The following is a 23,074-nucleotide window of genomic DNA, read 5'->3' as shown; positions in this document are numbered from 1 at the left end:
CTTTACCATTTTAGGCCAGTTGCCTTAAGTGGGTGGGGAGGGGAATTAACTCCTCAGTCTGAACATGTGGGAGTGGTAATAACAAAAAAAAAATCACCTTCTGGCATCAAGAAATAACTTACCATTTGGAACTTTTCTCTAGCTCATTTCCCAGGAATCAGCAACCTTATTAATTACAAGAGTGTGTTATAATGCCCTGCCATTACACAAGACTTGAAGTCTAGAAAAATGAGCGGCATGCTATGATTTAACTTGGTGAATACAGTTCTCTCTCAAGAAATTATTTTCTCAGTTGCAGACTTCGGTAAGAAACTTGCAGCAATTGTTTAGGAGTGCCAGACAATAAAGTTAAAAACTGTAATTAACCACACAGAGAAGCAGTAAATGTTTTGCTCAGAGCGGGTAAGGCACGCTATCTCCCATTCATGAAAAGCTGGGAACTGAAGAGAGGAGATTTTTTTTTTTTTTTTTTTTTTGGTAAGAGTCATGTTTGCTGTCAGAGATGAAATATAAAAAAATCAATATTAATGAGAAGCAGATAGTGGAAATGCTATAAATCCGATTGTGCTGTCTGCACCACCTTCCTGAAATGCCGTTACTTCCTTTAAAAAATTACAACGAAGGAGGGGAAAAAAAAAAACCAAGCAAAGAAAAAAGAAAAGGCAGGGAGAACAGTCCCCAGCCCAAGGATTTTGCTCACAGATGGGCCGGTCTCTTTGCCGCTAGCTTGAACGAGAGTGGCGCGGCTCCGCTTGCCAGGCTACGAACTTTTCAAACACTTACGCCATATGTGTACTGCTGATTGGATGCTGTCTTCCAACAAAACGAATTACAGAGGCTCCCTCTGGTGCAAATTGGACACGTTCTCAGTTTTCTTTAACTTTTAAGCCTTGCGTTTTCAGCCAAAGCTGGTCCTTAAATACTTGGCGTGCAAGCCCGTAGCAGAATGAGGAAGCGAGAAGGCCAAATGGTGAAATGGCAGCTCCCCAAAGAGGCTCCTCTCTGAAGAGCCCTTCTGCTTGCATTAGCAGATCTCTGCAGGGGGCAAAGCTGATGGCTGGAGAAGTGGGGAGTGAAGAGACCAGAGGCCCGCGATGCTAACCAAGCACGAGATCCAAGCGACATGTGTTCAATAAACCTACAGGAAACAGAAATTGGATAAATTTGCTTAGCTTGGAAGAAAGTTCTTGCACGCATTGCCTGTGCAGACCAGAAATTATCACCAAGCTTGAGATGCACTGGAAGGTATCCTGCAAGACAGGCCTAATTCAGAGCAACTTAAAAGCAACTGACAGGCTCGTCTGGATGTCACCCATTCTGGATAAAGTCCCTGAGAAAACTTCTTGAAAATGTCGCTTTGTTCCAGCAAACTTCTGAGCTCTTCAAAAACCCTTCTAGATATTTCATTCGGAAAATGGAGAAGCTATTGTTGATCTGAAATGAGACACCCTGCAAAGATTTAATGAACTTCCTGTTGGAAAAGCAAATCTTAAAATAAAAAATATGAAACAGTAAGAAAAAATAAAATTCGTATTTAAATATTATTAAATAAGCTCTGTTTTTCATGGCCTTTACAAAGAGATTCCCATTTGATTTCTGATCCTTCTGATCCGCAGGTTAAGCACCTGATTTTGGACAAGCTATAATAACCTGCCACACAAGCCAACACACTTAGTTGGTAATGTCAGCGAAAGCCTTGCGGAGCCTTCCCTAACAGGAGTTTTGAGTAGGCAGGTTCCTGTGAACCCCACAGACATCAACCTTATTACAAAGACGTCAATCCTCAGACCAGAAACTGTCTCCTCTGGTCCTACAGAAAGCTGTGGAAGCATTACAATAACTATCTGGTGATCCAGTTTGGATCAATTATATTAATTGAATCTTATCTCTATTGCTGCCTTTGTTAGTAACGCCATCTTCTGCGCAAAGTACATCAGATCCAACGACGTAGACCCTTTGCTGGTCTGAATTGATACGGGTCCTTTGGACACAACAAGCATTCAAGCTAATATACACCAACCAATGATAGAGTCGTGATGTTTTCCTCCAGATTTGGTTATTGAATCCAGATGTCTGAGGATGAACAATTTGGTCAAGAAAGTGCCTGCTTCAGGCACACTCCACCCAAAGTCCAGAGGAGAAAACCTGGCTCTGTTGAGGCTGAAAGCAAAGCAACCCCTGCCATCAGTGAGGCCAGACGTCCTGTAGGAGATCCCTGGATTTTTGGAGTCTTATGGGATGTATAATCACTCTATTAGCCATTTCCCAGGACCTTCCTGTATTTGTCACCTGCTGATTTGCCCGGGGCTCCTTTGTCCCTAACTTCTCCTGCTCAGCTCTCCCATAGCCCCAGTGACATGCTGCCTGGGTTCCTGTTTCTCATGTGCTTTAGAAGCTCAGATCTTCTTTTATCTTTATTTATCCCTCTGTCTTTGTTCTATCGCCTACTTCGGTAATCCTTATCAAACATTGATGCTTCTTTATTTCCCCACTGCAGACCATTTAATCGTTTCCGCTCCACTATGACGTTTTCTATCTCTGGCCCACTTCTTTCTTTCCTTCTTAATTGCTACACAAAACCAGGTAATGTCTTATTTCATTCACACGGATATATCTTTTTATTTCCACTGTGCTCCTTTCTGACCCACACGATCTGTCTCCAGCGCGACGCTTAAGGATGCAGTCATCACTCCTAAGACACCCTGCCTTTCCTCCACGCCTTTCTTTTGCCGCTCAGGGTATCTCCGCTAGCCATCTGCCTCTCTTTTCCCTCCTGCGGCTATTGGGTTCTAGATCATAATGGCCCAGACTTTTCTTCATTCTAGCTGATATTCTTGATCGCTGCATAACCGACCTGGTAAATCACACAGGAAGCATTTGGGAGGGTTGGACCCCATTTGAATTGATTTTGGAGAGCTCAATGAGCAAACAAGATAATCCATAAAATGGTAATTGTGGCCCAAACACTGTCCCTTGCTCAGACTGTCGCTGTTTATCAACACTAAGCCAGTTCTCGCAGACCTACCTCTGGGTCAGCTGTCACCTTGTCAGCAAAATAAATAAGCTAAATCTTCGAAGCGTGTTGTCATAAATTATGTCATGGTTGTACACGGATAGAAGTTTTCCAGTGACTCGGTAAAATCCCAAATCAGGTCCTAGCTCTTTTTTTCTCCACAACTTTCTCACATCCGTTTGACTGGCTAAGTTATTCCGAAGTGCTAGAGCAATGCTTAGCGGTACATAACAGCCACTACCTTCAGAAGAAAAACGGTGCAGTGCATCCGCTAGCGTGACGGTTTTCTGAAGGGAAGAGATTTTAATGAACGTATTTTACTAAAATGTACCCGTTCCCAATAGGCTTATAAAGAAAATCCTGATTTTTGGAAACCACAGGACTTTACAGGCAATAACACAGGCAGCTTATTTTGCCTTGGAAAGTGCTCACCCACCTTTAGTATGAAAAAATTGCACAGGAGAAACTTCACTGGGACATTAAGCAGTGCTTCTGGCAGGGAGCACCGGGAAACGAAATCACTCCAGAAAGGCAGGGGAGGAAGTTCCCGAGGACTGCAATAAGCCAGCTGTCCTGTAGATGTAGTGAACAAAAGCCGACATAAAAAGCAAATCTCCCAGTTTTATCGACTGTTGTGATTATTGCAGGTTGGGAGGTAAGGGCCACAGCCAAAGGGAAATTTCCAAAAGTAAAACTTGGGCAAATGGAGTTGCGTCACGTTCCCAACGGGAAGCTCAAGGCTTGTGGCTGTAGGATTGCATTTTTCTTCTGTTTTTCTTGGTTTCAACATTCATACTGTTCTCATAAAGTCACTTTGAACAGTGTCACGTTTAGGCAAGCACGCCAACGCAAGTCAAAGAGACAACAGGAGTGCCACGGAATCAGACAGATGCAAGAGGCCCCACGAGGATGGGATGCCAGATCAATACCCCGGAAAGTTAGCAGGTTATTAAGATAAATCATTATCACGAGATTGGTTTGAAAGTTTGTAATACCTACAGAAATTTAAAGGCCTACTTAAGTTATGGCAGCAAGATATTACTGTTTCAGAAAAATTCTTCTAACGGCAAAGAACACGGGAGAGAGGATATATAGGAAAAAAAATCAATAAGTGCCTGTGACCTAAAGCTGGGTTTTCAAGTTAGTTTTAAAGTTGCTTTTTTTAAGGCATTTGAATCCTCAGCTTCTGTTGAATTCCAGTCTTTAAAGCATTAACGTAGTGATACCCTGGTTCTACAAGGAATCACAGGAACAGGGCAAATCTAAGATGTATGTGATCAGAAATGAATCTCTATGAAAAGGGTAAAGAGGGTTTTTTTTTATTTATTTTTCTATATAAGGAAGTAGGTTTTAGGTAAAAAGGAGGGCGGAGGCGCAAATTCATGAAGGCCAACAGCCTCTTCTGTCCTTGTGGTGCTTTGTGCTGCCATTAGAATACCACTGGCAATTAACTATTTTAAGTCCCAAAGCTATTTGACTTGAAAAAAATTGTCATAATTTTGTCTCTGATGAGGCACAGGTCAGATTCATCTAAAGAAAGTCTGTTAATCCATTCTTACTCAAGAGATAAAGTACCCAGCTATTTAACTGCCTTGCCACGTGCAGTTCTCCCTCTGTTTTGATTCAGAGGTTCTGCAAGAGGTTTTTTTTTTTAAAAAAAAAGGAAATAAAGAAAGATGTTTCGGCTTATCGTGAGCAGAGTAAGTGCAGCTGGGCAGACCGCTTCGGAAAAAATCCTGCTTTGTCCTGCTTTGTCCAAATCCCGGAGATTTGTCACTGCCCATCCTGGAGGGTCAAGCGTCACCGTGCGACCGCCGTGAGGTTGATTTTCCCTGTCTACGGAACAGGAATCGCAACTCTGCTTTTCTCCTCCAGGTAAGCTCTCCTCTCTGTTTACACTGCAGCTCTTCAGGAGGGCAGCATGACCTCCAAGTATTCGTCCGTAACGTACTTAACAAAGCGGGACCTTGCTTCCGAGTGGCCTCTCCTAACACGAGTACCAACAGAAAGAAGGTACAAAATCTTGTGCTGACCAGATACCGACCACTACCTGCAATTTGGTTGGGTCTAAACAAATCCCGGCATGGTAAAGCACTGCATTTTGATGTACTGTTAAAGAAAAAGGGTATCAGGGCTTCCAGCTGTGCAACAAAAATAACTTACAGTTTTGTTATGTGGAATGTGATGTCGCCTGAAGGTTTGAAGTCAGACTGGAAGCCATCGGGTTAACTGGGTTTGCGTCGGTTTCTTTTTTAGAGATGGAGTTTCAACACAAACCACTTTTTTCTCCTTTGTTTTGCTGGCTTGGTACCTCCTGGCAATGGAAACCACTTCAGATAACTCATTTCTTGTGGCTCATGCAGAAACAGCCTCTAACATTTAACATGTTTTGGGTACATCGTTTGGCACAGTGGTTTGCTGCAGCTCCCCAGCCCTCCCTTCAACAGCTTTGCAAATGTGGGCACTGAAGGACACCTCTAGAAACCAGCTTTAAAGCGTGCGCGGCAGCATCTCCCGCAAGCTCCGGGATGTCTCAGGACGTCTTTTCCAGGATGCACTATAGACACTACCCACCCAGAAGAGATCCCTTCTCTCCATAAAGAGGAGACGCAGAAGAGAACTTGATAAAACTTTTGGAGCAAAGTACTGTCCCATGTTCTCGGTTGAAAAAGAATAGCTTAAAGCAGTATCAGATGTGGTTATAGTAAATGTTAGAGAGGACAGTTAGGAAAGGGAGAGCATCGCAAAGGCATCCCCCACAGGTAACCGCGCAGTGCAGGGGCTGCACCTTGCAGAAGGAAGACTGTTAAAAGAAAAACCTGTTTCCATGTTATACAGAGCAGCTGTTTGCACCGTAATAGTGCCAAAGAAAAAACGGAAATTTAAGTGAGGTTGCAGGAAGGAACAGCGGACTTCTTATGGTGCAAGAGCTGCTACTCAAGGACAGTGATAAACAACTCCTGTGTTTAAGATAACAAAAACATGCAGGACTAGAGATAAAATGAAATTCTGCAGAGAAAGTGGACAGCCTTGCACATCAAGCCGCTGGGGGTACTACGAACCAATGGTAACAACAAGGACTGCGTTCGTGTCTCTTCCTGGGGAAAGGAATCGGAGAGAAAAGCAAAAAGCCCTGAGATACCTCTTTGTACTGGAAGAGCCTCCATTTTATATCCTCTGCCATCAAGAGGACGTTCTTCCTCTTGGCAGAACTCATCATGGAAACCTCGTTCCTACCTGATTAATCTCCCCAGAAGGTCACTTGCTCGGCTATGGGGTGTATGAGAGACTGCTGGGAGGTTCTTCAGGACTTCAGATAAGACGTAGATTATCCACAAACAAAGGCAGGATTGTCAAGGTGAGCATCACCCTGAAGATGGTATAAGCACACGAGACATTAGCACATGAAAACAAACAGAGAAAAGTCGAAATAACTTTAAAAACCAATGTTTGAAAAAGATTGGGAAGATCAAGTAGAGAAGACAGAGTGAAAAATGCAACCGTCAAGGAGATAATGAGGCATAAATGGCTGTCAGCGGTTAGGAAGCTCCAGTGGGTGGATCAGATGCTCATGACAGAAAAGTGAAAACAGCCAAAACAAGTGATGAAGGGGGAGCTTAGATCTTCAAAGAGTGCCAGGCTATTCACTGGAGGACTGAGAGGCTTTGAAGCAAAGGATACAGTCAGGAAGGTATTCAAAAGGGGGTGAGGAGTGAGCGGGAAGGAGACAGAGATGAAGTCGAGGGCCAAGGACAAGTGGCACAAAGCACGGCGCTGGCAGAGACCAAAGGACCCCGCGTTTCGTGTGTGGCAGCAGGAGGCACCACCCAAGCAAGGGGTGCAGCCTTGGATTGTCCATGTCCACGGGGCAACGGGCACTTCTGCAGGCAGCAAATTAATTGGGGCTGATCGTTAACAAAAGGCTGGTACGAGCAGAGACTGGAGGGAACGCGGGCTTCAGAGCAGCGATAAAATAGACCGTCTGACTGGCGGCAAATTTTAAAGGATCAACGTACAGCCGGGAGGGGGGAAAAGGTGACACTGGAAGTCTTGAATTTAGGATCTGCTTGCCTCTTCTGTTCACCTGCTTTCCCAAGCGGCCGCGGCAGGCGTACTAGGAGGCCTGGCATCGCTACAGGCTTTACGGCCAGTGTAGGGAAAAACTGCTGGAGTTTTCAGGAAGCTGCCCCACCATCATCCTGTAATGAGACTTTTTTACAAGTGTTGATTTTCTGTCCGCTAATTTCATCCAGGCTTAATTAAAAGCAACTAGGGAGAGCAAGAGAGACAGAGGGAGGAGGAGAGGGGGGAAAAATAAAGTTATTGGACTTCACGTTCCAGGGACCCAAGCATAATTTGGCAACAAAGTAAGGCTCTTGAGGGTTTTTTTTTTTTTCCCTGATTTTTTTTCTTTTTTAATGATATGTGCTAAGTTTATATTTATAGAGCTCCAGCTCCCTGGCACTGTCACTTCCAGCCAGCCTCATTACAGCTCTCACTGTACATGGCCGTTAATACTAATTCCATAATGACAGTGGAGCACTGAAGTAAAATTTAACAGTTCCTCAGTTAATCATTAAAATTAGCCTATCTCGGTGGATGCTGGATCTTCTAATGTTTCAGTGCAATGCAATTTCAGGTAATAAATGAGATGGCGAAAGAGGGTTTTTAATGTGTTATCACCCCATGGAGGGCAATAAGAGTGCCTCCATCCTGGCTCAGAAACGTCGAAGGGGGCTGCGCAAGCTGATTCTTTTCCGCAGTGGTTCGCCAGGCAAAATCTATTCAGACGCGGCCACGAGGGATCAAAAGGTCAAAGATGGTTAAGCAAATCAAAGACAGCCAGAGCACATGGCAAGCAAACAACCCTGCCGTATTTTTCTGACGTACTTTCAGAGATGATGCTGGGGAAAGGGAAATGAAAAGGAAGGTGCAACGCTACTCAGGTTGATCTGGACCGTGATTAACCCCCACCAGGCACAGATGCTTGGGGCTTTTTTCTGGCTTCAGTCAGATTTTTATTATTATTTATTATTATTATTATTATTATTATTATTATTATTATTGTTGTTGTTGTTGTTGTTGTTGCTGTTGCTGTTGCTATTATTGTTATTATTATTAATAATAATTTTTTCTTTTATTATTCCTAAATTGGATGGTCTTGCCTACAAGATGAAATGCTGTGGCATGACCTAGAGATTGAAGCCGCCTCAGAACCTGGGGGGGGACATCTGAAATGGTTCAGGAAAGGGACAGCTGTCTTATCAGGTTAATGAGGAATTCTTGCCAATGAAGGCTTTTCACCAGGGGCAAAAAAAAAAAAAAAAGGAAAAAAAGGGAAAAAAAAAGTATTTTATCATTGAAAAGACAAGACTGGCAACAATAAAAGATGAAAAGTTTGTTCTGCCTTACGAGTGGATGACTGGTGGGAAATCATTATTACAGATACTTCAGAAATAATCACTGTCGTCTCTTCTCAAATGTTGCTTCTTAAAAGGCACAGACAGGTTTTCTTAAATAATGGCCTCAAAATCTTTGCTCCTTTCTAGAAGAAAACCGCTGAGCTAAATAACTGTAGGCTAATAAGTACTTTAACTTTTGGTCTAGTTGCTCCTTTATGAACTATCGGCTTTGATACCTTCGGCTTGAGTGCTGTGGCCGCACAAATCTGTCCATGTTCCATAGGGGGATGATTTTATCTTGGAAAACCGTAAGGTAATTCATCCTGTGGGGCTGGGGTGCCCACCTCTGCATCCTAATTGCGGATGCTGCTTGTGCCGGTGACGGACAGTGTTTCAAGGCAGCCCCTATAAATAAGTGTAAGTTGGCGTAAGTCAGCGCCACTGAATCCGCTTTGATCTTTGAAGTCGATTTGTGGGACACTTGTGGTCCTGCTGCTGCCCTGCATGTCCTTTTCTTTCTCCTCTTCTTCCTCCCTCTCTGCCTCCTGCCAGTAACAGCCCAATGCCGCAGCCAAGCCAGGATTTTTTTCTAACAACTGCTGTGAGTCCGTGACCAAAAACAAAGCTTGAAATATTTTGAACAGCCAGATGCTGGTACACGTTGACCGAGGTTTCGAGTGACTGATAATACCACATACTGTGCTTATCTTTCTTCAGCAATGAAGTTGCAAGGAAAAGACAACAGCAGAGAGGAGAGCTGCATTTTCTGGAGTCGGTGTTCCTGTCTCCTCTTTCTGGCCTTTGCATATATTGTTTTGTCTTCAAGAAAACAGGATCCGCTCTTTGTAACAAAAGCAACTGCAAGAACTCAAGTAACTTCTGCTCTTGGCCCTCCTGTCCTCCCAGGAGACGTTCGGGCCCTCTCTTCATCTCAACAGACTGCTGAACTGGGGGCATCTCCTTTTCTTAAAAAAAAAAAGAAAGGTAAAATAACATTTTTGTGAGTGAGCGTCTACAAGAGGTCAAGGCCAACCACGGGTCTTGTTTATCTACATGGCATTGCTTAGTGTCAAAGCCAAGTTATCACCATATCACCATCTCCATAGCTATTTATTCCCTACCATTAACGGGGCAGAAAAAGCAAGTTGTGAATGGCATCACTGCGGTTTTAAGCACGCTGCGGGCAGGGAGATTTGCGGGGCTTTGCTAGGGACCTGTCCTGACGTTGCTCCTGGTACCACCTGTGCGCAGCCTGCCTTCCCGCCCAGACCGCGGTAATAAATGCTAATCCCCAGCACAGCCCAGCGCTGTTTCCCGTCGGCTTGTCCACTTCTGCTCTATGTTTTATCCAAGGTCACGGCTCCAGGCGAGCAAGTATTTGCAACCCTTCTCTGGCCATTTGCAGGAGATTGTTTATTGCTGAAAATAAATCTTGTCAGGGTGTTAATTGACCTCCTTTCTAGCCTTTATTATCTTATTCTTCTCCGCAGTTTACAGAAAGAAGGTGTTCAATGTAGTAGATATTGCTTACTGTGCTCCTGAGCTTCTGGAGGCAAAGCCGGTATTATCCTTAAGTGTTCCCCATAGCATCTGCTCATAACAAATCCGAGCACCTTGCAGGCTGAAGCCAACTTCCCCAGCAAGGTGGGAGGGTTGCTGTCTCCCTTCCAGGTGGCTGCTGCAGTCTGAGAGCGATCGATAGACACAGGGCCATGAAATGAAGCTTCGTGGAGGAGCTGGAGAACTGCCTGCAGGTGGGACCACTTGGCTGGTGGTTGATTTTGCTGCTGCTGAAAGCAAGGGAGATTTCCTTGTGCTGCTGCTCCCCCTGCCCTGCCTCCCGCCGCTCTTTCCCTCCGACTGCCAGACACCCAAAATATTTTTTCAAAGCAAAACGATGCTGCCTCATTGGCAATGGTGGTAAAATGATAATTAAACAGTGTGTTTAACAAGCAGGGAACAAGATCAGAGCTGACTGCGTAGCTGTGAAGCCTTCTTTAGGCAGCAAGAAGAAAACAAAAATATATGGAATAAGGTTAGTTAACTTTGTCCGCCTAAATGAACATTATAAGGACAAATATTCTGTTCACATGTACCTTTTCAGCAGCATGTTTAATTTGTTAAGCCCAAGTGGATTCATAAAGTGAGCCCCTTTATCTTCATTAAAACTGATGAGAATGAATTGCAAGATGTGGCATTATTATTCTGGCATGATTCACTCCGTGTGCAAGCCTCCGAAGCATTAAAGAACGCAAATAGACTGCAGCACGGCCACGTTGGGTTTTGCCATCGCTGCCTTGACAAACCTGAGCCGTTCTCTCCCTCACCTCAGGATACGTTAAAGCAATGGCAGTTCAGCAGCAGAAAAAAAAAAAAAAAGGCAGAAAGCTCTCTCATTTAAGGGGGAATTAGAGGAATCGGTTTTCTGTTTTCAAAAAGAGACTGCCACAAACCCAGCAAGCAGATGCCGAAAGAGCTCTTCAGCCTTTGCAAAATATTGTTTCATGTCCCTCATTATGTGACAAAACAGGTACTTAATTTTTGAACCTGCTCGTTCTAGGCTTACAAGGATTTTAATTAACATTTCCTTCATTATAAAGAGGCAGAGCTGTGTCACTTCTTGCTCTCAGATTGCCTGTAGTATGTACCTTTCTTTTGGTCTCTCTCCCTAGCGCTGACATTGCTTCCAGAGCTTTTCGAGGCTTTCTGAGAAAGCTCATTACTTGGGCCATCAGTCTAAATTAGGCCAAAAAAAGAAATTTAAGAGTAAGCAAAGCATGTAGACAGACTGCTCCAGCTAGCGGGTGCCTGTGTGCTGGGCAAAGCATCCTTTGAGGCTCGTAGGCATAACCATAAGCCTTTCTTTATATGGCAGAAGAACCAGTAAAGGTCTTATAGGAAACAGTAATGGCTTGTCAACAATGATGCTACGTATCACAGCTTCAGGAAAAGGCATATACGGGACTGTTCAGGAATTTGCATTATGCGGATACAAGAGCAAAATGCTATAGCTGAAGGAGGAGACTGCTTCTAGCAAACCCTTGCTTTCCTGGTTAAACCCTTTGGTGAAACCCTACATGAATGCTGAAGTCCTTAGACAGAAAAAAAGTCCACCAAGCACCATGAGGCTTGGTTTCAGCTGGACACCGGGAGCTCACCATTGGCAGGGCAGCCTTCCTTCGCCAAGCATGCAACCCCAGCAGTAAATTATTTTTGACTTCTGGGACACCGCTATGGCCTGGTCACCTGAAGCAGATTGAAAGAGTTTGATCTGATATCTCATCAGGACAATAGCCTTGCCGCTATTAGTTCAGTGCCGCAGCCGCTCCCAGCTCTGGCTTTCTCGAGATGAGCTTGAGTTCATGAACAGATGTCCCAGAAATGGTAAGTGCTAAATGCAATGCACCTATAGAGTCGATTAGACCTACTATATTATAGCTTCATTACATCAAATCCACAGCCTCACATGGGCATGAGCAGAATGATTGCCATTTAAGAAAAAGACTTCTTCTCTTGGCCAAAAATATGTCTTATTCCCAAACTCTCAATCAGATCACAATCATGGCATCTTGAATCAAACGATGACCCCCTAATCGACACCTCTACGTACTTTCCAGCTAAGGGTGCAACCTGGTTATACACTCATTCATTCATTCATCAATCACCTCCTTTTGTTAGACTTGTTGCTTTGAGACCCTCTGGGTGAAGGCCAGGGGGAGTGAGGTCTGTGTCAAGTTTTGAACGTGATCCGTACATACTGATTTCCCAGAAGAGGCACTCAACCAGCAGCACGGCTACTGGAGACAGCTTTCTGCAATTCAACAAGCTGGTGCCATCCCTCCCACCCTCGATTTGGGTCTAGAGAGGGTGAATTCCTCGAGCATCAGGGAAGCCGTGGTCCAGCTTGCTTCAAAGATTAAATTCAAGACCCTGCACTGCAGTAGGAGCAGCGCCGAGCATAGGGCCCTCACCCGCTGTATTTTCAGACCACCCCTGTTCCTTCGGCTGCTCGTGGACGTGGCGTGAAACAAAGCCACAGTGGGCTTTCGGCAGAAGTCTAAAGAAAATGCCACTGTAAGGGAGATGCAGTAGTGGAGAGCCTGGAGATGTGTCCGTACCCAAGGTTTCCCCAGGAGACACGCAGACATTGCTGTGCACTGGAGGTGCAGCTGCTCCTGCGGGCACATAATTCTCAGCGAGCAGAAATGAATCCAGTGCCTCCGAGGCTTTGGTTCATTTTGTTGTTAAGAGGGCAGGTGTCCCCACCAGATCCCGGTAATCAGATTTCGACTAGCTCCTCCATACATTTCTTTCCCTTCTCCCTCAGTTTTGTTAAACTCCAGACAGTTGCCGCTTATCCACGTGCGTCTCGCTGGTGCACGCTGTGACATCTGTTTAATGTGCTGTCGAGGAAGGACGGGGAGCAAAACAGTCCCAGCGTATTGGTTATTAGTTTTTGAGGAGCTAAAGGCTCTTTCTGGCATTTCGATGACAGGAGGAGACAGCTCTGTTCTTCTTCAGTGGGACTTATAAATAGGGATATGAGGAAAACTTCAGAAACAAGAGGCAGGGAGAAGCGAAGAGGCTGGCTCTGACCTCTGGGCGGGCACTCGCTCGCTTTGCTGGGTGTATTACATCTGTACATAACCAGGGCAAGGCTTTTCCTTCACGTATTTGCTTTTCAAAACAATGGGTAGACAAACCAAATTATTGTTTGGGTGTTTGGCCACCTCATGACTCCTTAGAAAAGAGATTTGCACATTAAAATCTCTGGTCTCTGCGGGAAAAACTTGGTTGTAGCTTCTCCACTGGCACCTCTGGGCGAAGCTGGGTGCAACCCTCGAGCAGCGAGTAACAGATGAAGGTTTGACAAGGCCACGTCTGTCCGCAGAGGGATACCGAGCGGCTGACGGGACAGCGGGGAGCGCAGAAACCTCCCGTCCCCTGAGGCAAAAGAGCAGGCAGGCACACAGCTTAACTTACAGAAATTAATAGTTAGCTCGCTGAAAGACCTAAAGGCAGCACTTAGTACACGCGGGGAGAAGCCCACGCTGGGGAGCTTTAATTAAACTAAGCAGCTCGCAGAATAACGTCGCAGAAAACTGGATTAAAAAATGCGCGGTGCCAACGAGTTATGACCATAAACCCTCACCCGGCTTCTCACCGGGGACGCCCTCCTTGCCCCACCACTGCCGCAGGCCCAGCTCCTAATCCCCCCAAAGAGCAGATTTAGGGTGGAAAAGATCCCGCGCCAGCTGATGAACGAGGAAGGGGGCTGCCAGAAGGGATCCCTGCTCGGGGCTGGGAGAGGGAGGGCAGCTCGGCCAGGCAGCCGGCTTTCCTCTCGTGGCTCCGGAGCTGGCTGACGGCCAGGGCTCTGGGCGCTGTCTTGCCCCTGGCTGGGAGCAAGGAGCCAGAATCGCTCCGTCCTGGATTTTGGAGCTTGCAGAAACGGATTTCTTTTTTTTTTTTTTTAGACCGTCTCCTTTCAGACAGCGCAGCTCAGCTCTCTCCAGACTGTGTAATTTTGTCCCCAGGCTTTTCTCAGCAATGTTGTGGCATGTGCTTGGCACCAGCATTTTTACTGCCCTTTCTTTGCCGGCTCTCTGAAAATAGGTGCTCTTGCTCTGATCCAGTTTGGAGCCCCAGTTTGAAAAATTTAGGCACTGGCTTTGCTGTTGTGTAATGTTTTATGGTCACCACTGAAAAAGGGATTTTTATTTGGAAGCGGCCTCCTTTGCTTACATGAAGAGGGGCGAAAACCCACAATTCTTACAAATAAAACCTCATGGTGTAAAATAAACACACACATAATAATAATAATAATAATAATAATAATAATAATAATAATCCCATTCACGTGTGATTGTGAATATCACAATAAAAATAGTCACATTCACATGTGATTCCTCTTTAGAACAGAATATCTATAATTTAGCAGTGAACTCGGTGCTTTACACTACAGCACACTGCAGCTCCTGAGTGAGCCTGTGGATTACACGATTCCTCATGGGTGGCATCGGACACATGAATGTTTGAGACAAGCCTAAAAAATCGATGGGTGGATCAATGCAAGGGAATATTTTACCTCTGCCACAAAGCATCATCCACCCCGGCTCATGGTGCCCTGACTGCTGGGGAGGGGGATCCAGGATACTGGCAGAGGTAGCTGGAGTGAGGATCTGCAGAGGAGAGGGTTCAAAATTCATTTCTGGGTTGTTTTCGCTGGTCTTGATGGTCACAGGGGGATGAGTTCAGACACAACTGGTTCACAGTCAGCATGGAAAGAGTGCTGCTTTCCCCTCCTCTGCCCCGCAGCAGGCAGCAGGGTTGACATGTCGCCCTTTTCGGGGTTGAATCGCTCCACTGCGCCAGCAGGCAGATGGCGAAACGCTGGCAGCCGTGTTTCCTGGCCCACGAAAGCACTCGTGCAAGAGACGCCAAGCAGCAAAACCATCTCCTCTGTTAGGCACTGCCGCGCCGGCTCTGAAGGCAGACAGCCCGGAGGATGCAGGTCACGCTGCTGAAACCTCTTGGTGTTGGGCGTTGCGATGTGTAGGGTGAGGTTTCTGCCACCAGCACGTGGACCTGTGACACGATGCACATCTGTCATGGGTTAGCCCCAGTCAGCAACTAAGTACCACACAGCGGCTCGCTCATCCTCCCCTCCTCCCTCCCCGGTGGGATGGGGGAGAGAATCAGGAAAAAAAAAAAAAGTAAAACTCGTGAGCTGAGATAAAGACAGTTTAATAGGACAGCAAAGGAAGAGATAATAATAATAATAATAATAATAATAATAATAATAATAATAATAATAATAGAATATACAAAACAAGTGATGCACAATGCAATTGCTTACCATCCGCTGACCGATGCCCAGCCCATCCCCGAGCAATCACTGTCCCCGAGGCAACTCCCCCAGTTTCTATACTGAGCATGACGCCATATGGTATGGAATAGCCCTTTGGCCAGTGTGGGTCAGCTGTCCTGGCTGTGCCCCCTCCCAGCTTCTTGTGCGTGTGGCAGAGCAGGGGAAGCTGAAAAGTCCTTGATTTAGTATGAGCACTGCTTAGCAACAGCCAAACCATCAGTGTGTTACCAACACTATTCTCATACTCAATCCAAACCACAGCACTACACCAGCTACTAGGAAAAAAATTAACTCTATCCCAGCTGAAACCAGGACAGTATCCCCCCTTATTCCATACCATCTACATTGTGCCCAGGTCCTGCCCTTTCCAATACATTCCAGTTAATCACCACCACTTTTCCTGTCTTTTGATATATACGCAGATATCATTCCCTTAGTCTAGGGGCCACCCCTCTAAAATGTCCGTTGAGTTCATTTAGTCCATGACTTTGGGCTCCATCGGTCATAACAGTCTTTCAGGACAGGAGAGATGGTGTGTGGTGTTGGATTGTTGCATGCTGAAGCCAGTTGTGGTTCCATCACTGCTGCACTTTGCTTGGTTCCATCAAAGCTCATTCTTCATTAATATGGGTGATTCTTACTGTAACACCGTTGATATGGCATACAGCAACCAGAGAAGTGATGACATACAGTATTATATAGCCATTAACATCATACAATTCAGTTCATTGGCTATTCTCACCCAAAATCAAATCCCCTTGAGGTACACATCGGACTTCCCCATCCTTCCGCATTACCCACCAAGTGTACCCGAGTCCTTGAGCAAAAGCAGTCCCACGAATGGGCTTGCCTTTGCCTGAGGCAGGAGTAACCCAGACTGTCTTCCCCAGCATGCTTTTTATGTGCACTACAGGGACTTTATCCCCTTCGACAGTACATCAAGTTTTGATTGGGCAGGCCCAGCTCACTTGGTAGATCCCCTAGTGTTGACTAAGCAGGTGGCCTTTGCTAAAAGTGTATCCCAATGTCTGAATGTCCCAGCACCCATTGCTCTCAGTGCAGTCTTTAACAGTCCATTGTATCGTTCGATTTTCCCAGAGGCTGGCGCATGGTAGGGGATGTGATATACCCACTCACTGCCGTGCTCTTTGGCCCAGGTGTCTATGAGGTTGTTTCGGAAATGAGTCCCGTTGTCTGACTCAATGCTTTCTGGGGTGCCATGTCGCCATAGGACTTGCTTTTCAAGGCCCAGGAGAGTGTTCTGGGTGGTGGCCGGGGCACGGGATATATTTCCAGCCATCCAGTGGTTGCTTCCACCATTGCAAGCACATGGCGCTTGCCTTGGCAGGTCTGTGGGAGTGTGATATAATCGATCTGCCAGGCCTTGTCACAGGGGCTGGAGCAGACGCAGTGCCTGTCGCGGGTGTTGGAGTAGACACGGTATTCTTAAATAGTTGCTTAACACCAGGCAAGACCTCACACACATTCAGAAGACATAGCAATAGGAACATGCTGGTTTGAACGTCCCAAGGATATTCAAAATTCTCAAGAGCTATTGTCATTAGCCTGGAGGAGAAGGGGAAGATAGAGGAAGGTGTCTCCCCCGTAGGTTGGCTCTCTGAGGAGAAAAAGTAAAAAGAATAATTATTAATAATTTCTGATAGACGGCTCCCAAAGTACAGAGGTGACGGCAATGCAGAGTACAAATACCAAATGGATCTCACGACCAAAAATTTTATCATACCATAAGGCAGTGTTACACAGTACAGCAAAGCTATAACCTTAATCCACCTCCCAGAGGTGATAAACAGCACATAAATACTAATAAACAGCATATACAGCAAGTAAGGTGTTCCATAACACAACTCTGAGAACAAATAAAACTTGGAGAGCAAATAAATCAGCATTGTCACCAGCGACTACTAAACTAATATAATGAATGCTTATAACAAATTTGTTTTAAGACACTTTGGTCAGATCTGTCGTTATCTCAACCCTTCGAGCCCCATGTTGGGCACCAAAAAGGACTGTCGTGGTTTAACCCCAGTCAGCAACTAAGTACCACACAGCCGCTCGGTCACACTTCCCCCATGAAGGGTGAAGAAAGGAAGAAAATTAGGAAGAAAATTAACTATATCCCAGCCAAAACCAGGGCAACATCAGAGGTCACTTCGGCTGTGACGGGGCACGTCGGACGCAAGGGGACCGTGCCAGGTGCCCGCTCCTCTGCCGCTCACCTCCGTGCGGTCTGTGCTCCGCGTGTTGCCAATCCATGGCAACTTTTAAATAATCAATGTTCGAGGGAGGGATAATTACCAGCTTTTAGCTTGCCCACTGACATCAATACTATCAAAGAAGCCTAAATGCACGCTCTCTTTTCTGAGGTATTACCACCCTGTAAAGCAATACCTTTGGCTCATATTGATCCACCCGTGGCGGATTATGCACAGTTGCTGACAGATAAGACTGAAAATATGAAACAGCCCCCTCAAAGTGCTGGTACCGTACAAAGCCTTTATTGAATAGCAATCTAAACATTCAGGCTGCTCCTCTCAGATAACCTAATCTTTTCCTGCGTTAACACCTCCACGCTGAAAGGAATCAATTATGTCTATCAGTCCATATAGATTGGGTGCTGCGTTTTTGGAAGCTTAGTCTTGTTCCTTCATTACCGGGTGATCAATAAACCCTTTCAGCAGGAGCATTTTACGGTTACATAATGAAAAACATCATATAAGTTTGGCTTCAGCGGATCCTCTGCGTTGTTCTTTTTTTGGGGGGTTGGATTTCTTTTGTTTGTTTGTTTTATGACTACGAATTAATTACATAAAGCAGTCCTGAAACAGAAATCCAATCTGTCCTTTCACAAACTGGGCATTCTTTTTGCTGCTTATAAGGAAAAAAGAAAAAGAAAACTAGCAATAACCGAACAGAAGTCAGCCATAAATATTTCATGTTTTCATCCTCCCTGAATTATCTGTTTCTCTTTCCTTATTAATAAGCTAGAGAAGAATTGTCATAGCAACAGCGGCAGCTCATTGGGGAAACTACAAGTGAAATGTAAGCCTGGCCATGCAGAGGTGGCCGCAGCAGCGCCCTGCGCAGGCGGGACCACAGCGATGGTCCAGCCGGGCTCCAAGGGTGCTCCACGAAAGGCTGTGGACGCTGGCAGCCCAAGAAAAAAAGGTGTCAGCAAGCTCTTTACGCCAGTGTTTGGGGCAGTGCATGCTGCTCCTTGTTCTCCCGGGGCTTCTTACCTTGCTCCCCTTTTCTTCAGAGAGATTTATCACTGTCACTGCCTCTTACTCTATAACCCTGCAAAGCTTCTCCAGCACTGAGCTGCAAAAAAGGTGAAGACGACAGTGAATTTAAGCAAGAACCTTCAATAACACATAGCCCATTTTAAAAAATCACTGGAAAGGCAGTTTCCAGATTCCCCAGAGAATTTGCCATATTTCCCCAAGGTCAGCATGAGATAAGCTGTTTTCTTCTTTTAAACCAAAATATGCCGGAACATGGTGTGGGTTTATCTAGTTTTCAGAAGGATGTTCTCAGTTTATGAAAAAACTTTGTAGGGGAGGGAAAATTGTGCCTTGAGTTTGGATAAAAAATCAGCATTCCCCACTGAAATGTTATCTGAAAACAAATTACTGGGTGTTTTTATGGTATGTTTTTTCACAAATGTTTTCTGCAGAAGAAAAGTCTGACCAGTTCTGTGTGGGTTGCTTTTACGTTGCGTCCAACGGAGTGCTGCCAATCCCAAACACACACAAAACCCCACGAGTCCGACATTTAAACCATCATAAGACTAGCTAAAAAAAGAGTTAAAAAAAAATTTAAAAAAAAAAAGGTAACAGGGACTAGGGTTGCCACATGGTTTCTGCCTTTTAGGGTTTATTTCAGTGATGTTTCCAAGCTTTTCTCTGCAAACGTGAAGGGTACAAACCTGGAAGGTGCAGGAGACATGGGCACTTATTTTTGGGTGGCCAGACGTCGACGATAGCCAGGCTTCTGTGGGGCGAGCTAGCCACTCTTTTCTAGGGGTTTGAAGACATTTCTCTGCCACCCTTCCTCCTCTTTCAGCCGATCACCTCTGTTAGAAGAAGAGATGCAAAATCTGGGATGTTTTCCAGACTGTTTTTTCACATAAGCGAGATGCTCAGTGATGGCAACATCGAACCCATGCCCTCTGCCTGCAGCAAGGCCACCAGCAGCACCGAGGCTGCTCTTTAAACGCTCGCTGGAGTCAGGCCAGCTCAGGTGCTGCGAAGAGGAGCCATTTATTTTGCTAAAGTTTTCTCAATTTCAGATAAGCCAAAGGACTATCTGCGCGCCCGCAGAAAGCAGTCTGTGGGAAGCATCCTATCAAGCACGACGCAGGCTGGCGATCGGTATCCCTGGTCTCCATCGCTCGGTATTCATTTACGGGCCGGATTCAGTGGAGGCAGAATACCCTCAGCTCCCGTTTCACCTGGTTTGGCTGCTTTAGGTTCGCATTTGGTGGCAGGTAGAAGATGCACTTTGTAGAAGTTCCCAGCGGCTCTTGCAGTATGACTGCTCCGAGCAGTTTCGCCCCAATGCCAGGTCTAGCAAAGGCTGCTGGCAGCAGCCTTCACCTCCGAGGGTCTTTCGTTCCTCCAGAGCCCTCCTTGCCGTCAGCCCTGGCACCGTGCTCTGCCCCAGCACAGCCTGCTCGGTGCCACGCTTGTGTCTTGCTAATTGCCTGTTTGCTCCCAGCTTATTCATAAAGATTTAAAGACCGCCCTGCCTCCCGTCAGAGGCTGGAAAGAGAGGACCCCGTTCAGCTTTTCAAGTGTATCTGAAAGTGCTCTCAGGCCTCATCTTCCGAAAAAAGCCTGCGAACAACTGAATGCACAACGCTGTTGTTGCCAGCGACGTGCCCAGTCGTCGTAAGATGACAGTGGCTGCATGCAGATGAACATCAAGGTGTACATCAGCTATGGGAAAGGATGAATATCAGCTGAACACATGCAGCCGTAATAATTACATTGCACTAAAGAAAATGTCAGCGAGACTCGATGAAGTGTTAAAGAAAATGGTTTTCCAGGCTTTACTGTGCTAAAGCAAAAAAAATTGAAAATGTGGCCTAGGAGTCATCAATGCAATAATAATTTTGTAATTCTCTCGGAGAGCCTGAGAGAATGGCTCTGGAAAGGACTCTGCGTCCCAAAGCATTTCAACGGGCGGTGGCAGAGTGCCCTAAATCCTACAAATGGGAAACCTGAGGCACTCGTGCGCCAAGTCAGTAACTGATATTAATATTATATGCACGCTACTTGGAAACACTGCACTGGAGCTTGAATTGAGAGAGTGGGAAAAGGTTGTGTAAATAATGCTTTTCCGTAACGCCTCCCACTGCCGGCTGCGCTTGCGATAACAAGCCTGTTGCAAGTCGTGTTTTCCAGGGAGGGTGAAACCGCTACATGATGCTCTTGGGGAGTCTAGCTTTGCAACGTGCCATAACGAATAGAGTAGAATAGAATAGAATAGAATAGAATAGAATAGAATAGAATAGAATAGAATATTTTCAGTTGGAAGTGACCTACAATGATAATCTAGTCCAACTGCTTGACCACTTCAGGGCTGACTGCAAGTTAAAGCATGTTATTAAGGGCATCATCCAAATGCCTCTTAAACACTGACAGGCTTGGGGCAATGACCACCTCTCTAGGAAGCCTGTTCCTAGACCTGTTGCTGTTTGACCACCCTCTCGGTAAAGAAACGCTTCCTAATGTCCAGTCTAAACCACTCCAGTTTATGCCTACGGCTCTGTGGCCCTCAGGATACCCCTTGCTAACGAAAGGAGTACTCAACGTATGCCCAGAGGTGCCTTCAACATCTTGCGGATGCTGACACGCAAAAGAGAAACATCACCAGGAAGAGAGCACCTGAATCAGGAGATAAATAAAGGTATGTTTGAAACATGGCAACAACTCTGAAGAAGCAACTGACTTCCAGAATATAAATGGAAGTGGAGAGCCCGCGGACAGGGTTCCTCTCTGCAGCACATCGCGGGGCCAGGGAGTGAAATTGGTATTGTGGGAAACCTCAAGGCCACAGGAGAAATCCCAACAGCACAAGCTTGGCTTGGGTTGTTTTCCTGGTTTTCTTCTGTACAGGTTTTCTAAATCTGTAATCAGATACTCAATGCTTTACTTAGATAAAATAAACTTAACAAACCTTCTATAATTAAAAGGGTTGCTTGCAGAGGGATCTGAGACATCCCAGCGTCTCTGGGAGCATCTGCCCCCAACCTGGACTGGGACATCCCTGGAGCACCTGGCCAACAAGGATTTTCAGCAGAGCCTGATTTCTTCATTTTTTAAAAATGGTTTACATATCTTCCAGCCAGCCATAGCGGCAAGTGGAAGAACCAGTGATGAAAAGTGCCACGTCACTGGCGAAAAACCTCCTTTGGCATAGAGAAGCAGGGCCTTAGGTAGTCAACGAAGAGAAATATGGACCTCAAAGGGCCAGCCTGTCATCTGCAGGTTAAATGCCTAAATTAGGCTCTCCCTCCACACACCTTCAAAACACCAAGGTGTCTCTCCAACAGGTACTTCAAATCGCAAGTTAGATGCCTGAATAAGATCCAGCTCACAGCATTCCCCCCCACTGACTCCAGTGCATTTATCAACCTCCACTTTTCTACCGTTCATGATATAATTACTGCTAAAGAATGATATACATAGCTATGTGATAGGCTAAACAGATATAGATAGATATATATATATAAAAGTATTATATAAAATATAATAAAGTACAAGTATTATATAACACGAGTACTACATAGGCACTAACACCATCCTGGGCACAAACCCAAATGACACGGGGGGCTTCTCTGCGGTTCTGCAAGACACACTGAATCCTACAGTGATTCGCTGAACTGCCTGTATATCCAGAGCGGTTTGGTGCTTTTTGCCCTGCACTGGGTTACTGTTTGGCTAGTTTGCTTGTAACAGCTGATTAACTGTGGCATAAAATACCTACAAACCATTAGCCTTCTGTAAAGCACTTTTAAATGCACTCATCCAGTAATTTGTGACCACTCCATTGGAGAAAAACCCACCATGTCTACACTAGGAGCACTTCTAGCTGTATATTTAAAATTCATAAATATTTGAGTGTTGAAATTTTCTCCTTCCCAAACTTGAGTGCTCTAATATTCACGGTAAGTGAACTCCAAAAGACTGGAAACAAATTTATTTTTACTTTTAGGCAAAGAGACAATTTCCAGCTGTATTCACCTAACTTAACCTCTCTAAGAAAAGGTCCTTCTCCCCCAGGTCCTGTTCACAGTAAGTACACCCTCCCAGGGGTCCCTCTCGAGGAACGCTATCTTTTAAAACCTCGCCTCTGCAATCCACTCTAAGGCTGCGTATGCGTTCAGTACGGAAAATAAAGTAATTAATACGGACCTACTGCGTGCGATTGTTTCTGCAAAGTAGCTTACAGGTACTGAATTCATTAAAAACAATAAAACAGAGGAACTGGTTATACTGCTGCAACATTTGTTTGTTCACAAAACCTCGGTCACAAACAAGCCTGACCCCATTATAGCCCGAAGTATTTCTTAGTGCAGGGAAACTCAAGTATTGACTGAGTAATGGTTATAGCTTTTGCTGCCATCGGTGTAAACTTGTCAAAGAGCAAGGACTAAATCAAATTATTAAACAAGTCAACAAGCTGAAAATTTACCTTTTCCTCTAACGCTTCTGGCAATGGCTAAATGAACTACTAAATCAAACACATCATAGCAAATTAGCA

General features: G+C 45.4%; 2 long non-coding RNA genes across 2 annotated transcripts in view; both read right to left on the bottom strand.

Moving 5' to 3' along the window:
- Positions 1-789: 789 nt before the first annotated feature.
- Positions 790-15,096, bottom strand: LOC142407409 (uncharacterized). The gene is made up of 5 exons (XR_012774934.1): positions 14,504-15,096; positions 7,098-7,212; positions 6,251-6,383; positions 3,450-3,586; positions 790-1,138 (listed from the first exon to the last, which is right to left on the bottom strand). It is a non-coding gene; the product is annotated as an uncharacterized LOC142407409 (long non-coding RNA).
- A 1,279-nt stretch (positions 15,097-16,375) lies between these two features.
- LOC142407408 (uncharacterized) overlaps positions 16,376-23,074 on the bottom strand; it is a 36,413-nt gene continuing 29,714 nt past the window's right edge. The window contains exon 8 of the long non-coding RNA XR_012774933.1: positions 16,376-19,379. This is a non-coding gene — a long non-coding RNA (uncharacterized LOC142407408). The remainder of the gene's footprint in view (positions 19,380-23,074) is intronic.

This window comes from Mycteria americana, chromosome 3, assembly GCF_035582795.1.
Source record: "Mycteria americana isolate JAX WOST 10 ecotype Jacksonville Zoo and Gardens chromosome 3, USCA_MyAme_1.0, whole genome shotgun sequence".
In the NCBI taxonomy this organism is placed as follows: domain Eukaryota; kingdom Metazoa; phylum Chordata; class Aves; order Ciconiiformes; family Ciconiidae; genus Mycteria; species Mycteria americana.
Note: the sequence above shows the minus strand (reverse complement) of the source record. Positions and strands in the feature narration are given on the sequence as shown.